This window comes from Arachis stenosperma, chromosome 2 (assembly GCF_014773155.1).
Source record: "Arachis stenosperma cultivar V10309 chromosome 2, arast.V10309.gnm1.PFL2, whole genome shotgun sequence".
Taxonomy (NCBI): Eukaryota; Viridiplantae; Streptophyta; class Magnoliopsida; order Fabales; family Fabaceae; genus Arachis; species Arachis stenosperma.
In genome coordinates, this window is record NC_080378.1 from 119,641,804 (window position 1) to 119,650,092 (window position 8,289).

At 31.9% G+C, this 8,289-nt stretch overlaps 1 long non-coding RNA gene across 1 annotated transcript; it reads right to left on the minus strand.

Annotated features, from left to right (window-relative positions):
• Nucleotides 1–2,704: 2,704 nt before the first annotated feature.
• LOC130962318 (uncharacterized) lies at nt 2,705–3,834 on the minus strand. Its single transcript, XR_009079780.1, has 3 exons — nt 3,650–3,834; nt 3,463–3,571; nt 2,705–3,006 (listed from the first exon to the last, which is right to left on the minus strand). It is a non-coding gene; the product is annotated as an uncharacterized LOC130962318 (long non-coding RNA).
• Nucleotides 3,835–8,289: the final 4,455 nt, after the last annotated feature.

The following is an 8,289-nucleotide window of genomic DNA, read 5'->3' on the forward strand; positions in this document are numbered from 1 at the left end:
CTTTCATTATATTTTCATTTTTAAAAGTAAAAGTTGTTGAAATAATTCTTTCAAATCTTAATATTTAGAATTAACTTTGTAAATCAATTTTTTCTTGAAAATAATTTGAAATTCGAAACTCATGTCTAATATTAAATTATAGAATAAAAGCTCCACACGAAACTCAACTCTATTATTTATGCAAAACAACAATTCATACAAATAATCTATATATAAAAATATAAGAACATTGGTAATGAAAAAACATAAAATAAAAGTTTGACAACATATTACTTTCACAACGATCAATAAAAAATCAATCCTAAAAAAAAAAACAATATACAGCAATAATAAAAATCTTAATGTTTGTTGGCATGCAAAAACCTTAACAAATCTTTCTTAAACTGCGTATTAAATTTTTCTAAAAAACTAGGCTTTGATCCAACCAAAACCAAATATAAGAATGCTTTATTTTTCATGTTTTTACGATTTGGAAAAAATTGTTGGAGTCATGTCGCTAATACTAAAAAAATAAATTTGATTAGTTAGTCTTTCTATTATTGAATTTTGATTTATTTTTATAATTCATCTGTGTTTACAAGTATTTTATTTTTGTAAACAATAACAACTAAGAAAAAGAGTGCTGTATTAGACATCAGCGAAACACGAGTTTAAGAATTAAAAAAATCTCTGACAAGATTTCTTTGAAAAACCTCATGAACTATTGTTTCGTCATTTTATCCCTCTTTATTACTCTCTATCATTTATATATCTTATTAATATTTAAAATTTGTTATTGAAATTTTATTATTATTATTTTATTTAGTAAAAGATTGACGCAGATTCTATTAGAAATTACTATCTGGTAGGGGTGTGCATGGCCCGGCCCGGTCCGAAGACCCGGCCCGGTTCTGAACACTTTAGGGGCTAATTTGGTGTGATTTCATCGGGTCTAGGGCCGGGTTAGGATCTCAAAAATAGACCCGGTCATTATTTCGGGTCGGGTCCGGGCCATAGCTCGGGTCGCCCGAAATCGGCCCGGTGGCCCGGTCACCATACACAATAAATATTTTGTATTATTAGTGATGGATGATGACTATTATTATGTGGAATTTAAGTATTGTAAACCTTAATATTTTGTGTTATTAGTCATTATATATAAGACTATAAGTTAATGTTTTATATTTAAAATGCATAAGACTTTAGACTAATGCATAATATTGTGTTATTTATATTGATTTAAATATTTGGTGTTATTAGGCAATATTAGTATTGATTATGGTTATGCTTTAATTTTAGAGAAGAGTTGGTTCTTGTTATATTTTTCTAAGTGAATTTTACCATGTCAAATAATGGTTGGAGTCTTGGAAATTTGGATATTTTTACATGCTAACTTACAAGAAGGTATCAAGGTAATATAATGTTAACGGCCCGGTTTTCACCCGGTATAGTTGTGGCCCGAAATGGTATAGGTTTCATCGGGTCTAGGGTCGGGTTCGGGTCTCATAAATGGACCCGGTACATATTTCGGGCCGGATCTGAGTCACATCAAACCCGGTTTCACCCGACCCATGCACACCCCTACTATCTGATATCTCAACAATTCACCATATTTATTTAACATAAGGACTATCTTGAACCTATTTATTTCTAATTCCATGTTTTTACTCTTATAACTAAACCAGGACATTACATATTTGTTAAGATATTTGAGAGTTTCATTAAATATAACTGTTCTATATATTTACTGAAATCTTCTAACTCCGCTATATTTTATTCAACCGAAACAAAATTTCTAATATTCTATTTAAACCCGACACACTCTTAATTGCTTAACCACACTGAAATTAGTGAAAGAGAATGTTAAGTAAACAATGACTATCTTGAACAACATAAACCACCAATCAAATAAAAATACACTACACTCTAATTTAATGCTATTGATTAAATTTACTCTTTTAACCTTATTAATTCACATTATACACACATTGTTCAAAAAAATTGTTAGTTATCTATTCTTTTCCGTTAGTCATTATATTATTTTATTTGCTAATATCTTATTTAAACATGAAAAAGAAAATAGTGTATTTATTTTTCATATATGTTAGTCATTCTTCTAACAGGTTGCAGTATCTTCTTTCTTTCTTCTGTTGAAATGTCAGCTTCTAGAGACTTTACAACACCACCCAACAACAAACAGCTGCGATTATCACATATATAACAAAATTGCCACATTTAAATTTTTTAACATATATATTTGTATTACGAATGTCTTCAACAGCAATCATATAACCTAATACATAACATCCCAATTTATTTTCATCTAAATTTTTAACATTAAATTCTAATTTTAAATAATTATAATCTTCATGAAGAAAAATGGCAATGCTTTGACTAATGAAGATAAAAAACATAATAATTTAACCTGTAAAAACATAATAATCTTCATCTATGATTTATATATTTAATAAAAACTCGTCCAATTTCCCACGCACTAAGTTGTAGATTAAAAAATTTGAAATAAGATGTAACTACCATAAAATTGTGAACAAAATACACTAAAAATTCAGCACAATACAACGAAAAATAGAAAGATAAGGAAAAAAGAAACGTCGAGGGTGAGCTACTATTTGTTAAATGAGAGAGAGAATAAAATGTTCATGATACATGTAAAATCAACATAGATCTCAAATTCTTACAAATTTTATACAAATGAAATCTGGTTACTAACAACAAATAATTTTAATATGAAAAAATAAAAATAAAAAAAGGCACAAAGCTAAATTTGACTCTCAAATCTTTTCTATCCAAAGATCCAGAGCAACCGAAAATAAAAAAAAAAAATATATTTATGATACCTATAAAAACAACATGGACATCATGTAGAAACCACAACACCATTATTTACCCTAACAGACACAGAAAAGAAAAAAAATAAAAGAATCAAGAGATAAAGAATTAAACAAAAGAGAGTAAGGCTCACAATATGATCCCTTTTCTTAGGCCTACCTTCTACCACTCCTGCCTCTGTGACAAGTTACATTGCAAGTAAAACGTTATTAAATTGAATATATATTCCAAAACAACATGTTTAAGACCCGATACCGTAAAGACCAATAAAAACATAACTCTAAAGGGAAAGACTTTGCCTCTTTGATAATATAAACACAATAAATTTTTATTTTGTAAAATTACAAAAATATCAATATTGAAATACAAATATCATGCTTTTCTAAAATTTTTATTTTGTAAAATTCTTAATATAAACCTACGATTTTTCTCATCTTTTGTTTTCTTCACAGCAGGAATGGAAAATCAGAATGGACATATATAACCATGCTGAAATATCAACAGAATTCAAACAATTTATTCAAAGTATTATTTACATGTAACCAACTAATCAAGACACCAAAAACATTATGAAGACACAAATGAATCAGAATACAACAGAATATATTATAAAAATAGCTATAAGGGCTTCACCATTGCTCTGAGAATCCCCAGCTTGATCTGGTTTCGGCCCTTGCGATCCGGTTCCGTTTGCGAGTACCTCCATTTTTGTGCTTCCATGAACGAAAAAACTGGCCAAGATCTACGAGAAATACGAATCAGAAGCTGGGAAACAGGGTTGAAGAGATAGGGTTTGGGAGTATGAGAGAGAGAGACTTACCTGAGGGATTGAAGTTCTCTGAATATATTTTGCGAGTGAGAGAGTGAGAGGGATGCTCTGCCGCTGGAGTGAGCTTCAAAGGTCAGAGAGAGTGAGGGGCGATGGGATTGGCCTTTGAGCCACCATTAGGGTTTTTTTTTAGTTACTTGAGAATAATGAAGCAGATATTTATGGACAAAAGGGAACATGCGTGAAGATGGGAAGCAATTAAATGCACTGGCGCTGGTTCCCAGTTCTTTCACCCTCTCATGACATGTCTATTTCACACCGTACAAAGTTTTTTTGTAATGTAACCACTTTTGAGTTTTGTCCGTTTGTTATATATTTTTCTGTACATAGCATTTTTTAAGTTTAAATAACTAATTTGTAATTTCTAATTCTTCATTTAAAAAAAATTAAATATATAAATCTTATTAAATAATTATGTAAAACTTCTATATAATGTAAATGTATAAAAATGAAACTCTTTTTCAAAATATTTGTGATTAAATAAGATTTACATCTATAATCACATGTTAATAATAGTTTATGGTCATTAATCTTATAGTGTTTAGGTAACATTATTTATATTCTTTTTTAGTTTAGTTTTTGTGTATTAAAAATTTTATATATATATATATGATAAATATTTTTTATTAATATGACAATATATTATTATTAAATCTTTATGTAAAATTCTTAATAAAGATTCTTATATTAATTCTTATACTTACTATTGAATTAGTTCATTAGTTGATAACATCCATTATTTATATACATAAAAATTGAACTTCATATTCATGAAATTGAATTTGGATGAAAGAGGAAAAATAATTAAAATATATTAATAGATAGATGTGCCTTCATTTCCCAATTGAAAAGATATATGTAGAAAAAGAGAGAGAGTTGAGATAAGATCTGTCCAATTAGAGAAGACACATAAACGTTTCTGGGCAATCGTGTTTCAATCCCCTCCTCACACTTTGCATCCCTCACACACCCATCCTTTCTATTTTATTTCAACAATATAAATAAATAAAAATTATATTAAGTTTTAATTATTCCATTTCATTTATCTTGATTTTTATTTTATTTTAGATTTCTGTTTTAGTTAAATTGTGTCTTTTCCATGACCTAAAGACAAAGCTCACCTCTATTTCCAGGTAGAGTCAGACACCCTTTTCTGCTCTCCAAAAGGTTAAATTGTATTTTGTTCTAGTTTTGGTACTTTAGCTTGCTGGAGTGAGCTGGAGTCACTACCATAATTAATTAATTATAGTGCACTTTGTTTGGCGTTTTCTTATCCTATTTCTCTATTCTTCTCTTAGTACCAACAACTCTCCTCATACGTTAATATGTTATTTCACTCCAGGTATATACTTTAATAATATTCACTCTTAAAATATATTTAATATATTAATTATAAATATTAACAACCAATTATTTTTATTTTAATATTATAAATTAAACAAAACAATTTAATGTGAATACTAATTTTTAATAAAATACATGTCAAATATATGTTTTTAAAAAATCTACTAGAGAACTAATTTTTTAATTAATATCATTCAATTTTTAAATTAATTTTTATCTTAAATAACAAATTTTATATTTTAATTCTGAATTTTAAATCTTAAATCTTTTAAACATGAAAGTTAAAAAAACTTTAAAATAAAAAATAATTAATATTTACTAATTAAAAATTAATTTTCTATATTTATTTTTTAAAAAATATTTTTCCTTTCAATACGGTGAGCAGCGTAGAAATGAGTAATAGAATTGAAATGCATATACATTTTCTCTCACCATCCATCACCATAATTTAGAGACTAATATGTACGCATGCAACTTAATGCTTACGATGCATTTCAATGAGAGGAGGTTGAGAATTTAATTCGAAGTTTCATAAATATAGTATTACAATTTATGGTTTCAATCTGCTTGGTCTATGTACAAAATATGGGCCAATTTTATGGTATCTATGTAATCAACTTTTGTCCAAATCCTGCAAAATAACAAAGTGAATATTATGGTGTTTAAAAGATCGTATTTATTTACTAAAAATAATTAAAAATTATTGTTTAATTTAAAGATATAAAAATAAATAATTTTAAAAAAATTAAAATTTACTATAAAAATAAATTAAACAACAATTTATAAATACTGTAAAATTGACCAAATAATAAACACTGTGCACAAAGACCTGACATATTATTTCAGAATCTTTGTACTTTTGTAAGTACATCATTATTATCTTTTACCAGTCACACACAATCCTCTCTCCCCTTCTCTTGCATGTACATATTTGAGACAAAGACAAACAAAACTCTTGAAAAAATTATTTTATTTTATACATGTTTAGGATAAAATGATTTATTTAACATTTAATTATGCATTGTATGTCAATTTTCCATTATATATCTAAATTATTTTTATTTGCATAAATAATAACACTTAATTACATATCATCGGTGCAAAAGACTCTTGTACTAAATAATACATATAATAAAATGAAACCTTAAAAAAACATAATGAACAAGCAAGGGTTAATTATAAAGTGGGCCAAATAATTAGTTATTAGAGTAGATCTCCCTTAGAAACTAATTAATTATTAATCATTATTGGTAAATATAGTATTAAAAAATTTTCACATGTACTAGCTACTCTAATGATACAGCAGTCTATCATGTACGGATCGGTGGCAAATAAAATTGTTGTCGTTTTGCATGGTGCGTAAAGACAAAAAAGCCCATAAAAAGATAGGAAAAAGACGCAAAGGAGTTTATAGTAGAATGGAATATCAGAATATGTGGCTCATGAATCATGATAACTTGTGTTCATACCCCGGCCCAATGTTAAGGGCCCAGATCCAATCGAAAGGCCTGATCCAATAGATTAAGCCTAGCAAAGCACCCACCTCCATTCTAGAGGTCGGTGTCAACCCCGACTAGGTACGAAGAAGTCGGTTGTGAGATTAGCTGGCAGATAAATACTCATTCAAATGGGTAACCGCCCCTGAAATCTCTCTAACCACTTCATAAAGCCATATCTTAACCTCCCTAAGATAATGGGACGGTTATTATCCTAAAGATACGGCACTACTCCAACGGTGGTTATTGGCTCACCACTATAAGTACACTGACACACCTCAGGTATTCCTAAGTCCAATACTCTCTAAGACCTGCTTACACCCTTGCTAACTTAGGCATCGGAGTGTCTTTGCAGGTACCACCCCCCATTCACACGCGAGCAGAAGTCGGACGGAGCCTCCCGAGTTGCGGACCTACCTGGAGTCCTCCTCCATCACTCACTTGGGCCGCCGAACGCCATCCATTGGACTAATCTCCGGTTACCCACCGTAACATTGGCGCCGTTGCCGGGGACCCGAGAGATCATCCCTCGATGGCAGAAAGATCCCATGAAGAAGGCCATGTCGAAACAGATTCTGAGCAAGAGAATCTAGGCATGGGCAATGACAATGAAGACACAGCCCAACATCAAGATAACGACCAACACAGAGAGGGTACCTCTGGAATGAAGAATCCAAAGGTAAACTCCTCAGATGGTCGTGAATCAGAAAAGGGTGGACCATCCCACGTAACTGAATTGATGGGACTAGTCCATAGCCGCCTGGAGCAATTGGAACAAGAGTGGGAGAGGCAAAAGGAAACCGAAAGGTACCTTAAGGAAGAGATGGAACGGCGAAAAGAGTTAGAAAGAAAACTCTTGCAGCTAGAATCCTCTCTCAAGAACTCCCGCGACGAAGGAGAAGATCAACTCCCAGGCGGAGAAGATCCTTTCAGCGAGGACATAATGAGGGCAAAAGTTCCAACGAACTTCAAAAGCCCTGATATGGACCTCTATGATGGAACTACGGATCCAAAGCATCATCTTAGCAACTTCAAAAGCCGGATGTATCTAGCTGATGCCTCCGACGCTACGAGATGCAAGGCTTTCCCGACCACTTTATCGAAAGCAGCGATGAAGTGGTTCGATAGCCTCCCCCCGAGATCCATTACTAGTTTTGAAGACCTCTCCAGGAAATTCTTGATGAGGTTCTCAATTCAGAAGGATAAAGTAAAACATGCACCGAGCCTCCTGGGAGTAAAACAGGAGGTCGGAGAGTCTCTACGAGCCTACATGGAAAGGTTCAATAAGGCATGTTTAGAGATCCAAGACCTGCCCACAGAGACAGTAATAATGGGGTTAGTCAACGGACTTAAAGAAGGCCCCTTCTCACAGTCCATATCTAAAAGGCACCCCGTTTCTCTAAGTGATGTACAAGAAAGGGCCGAAAAGTACATCAACATGGAAGAGAATGCCAAATTAAGAGACCTGAGTTCACGACCTACTTCCTCCTCTAGGGAAAGGGAAAGGGAAGTCAGGAAGAAGGAAGAACCCGGTCTCGAAAGGCCCAGAAAGTATCACTCTTATACTCCTCTAAGGACTTCTATAGTGGACGTATACAGAGAAATTTGCAACACTGAAAGACTGCCGCCCCCAAGACCCATTAAAAATAAAAAAGGGGGAAGTCGCAGCGAGTATTACGAGTACCATAAAATATATGGTCACTCCACCAACGACTGTTACGACCTCAAAAATGTGATAGAAAAGCTGGCTAGAGAAGGTCGGCTTAACAGATATCTCATGGAGAGGTCGGA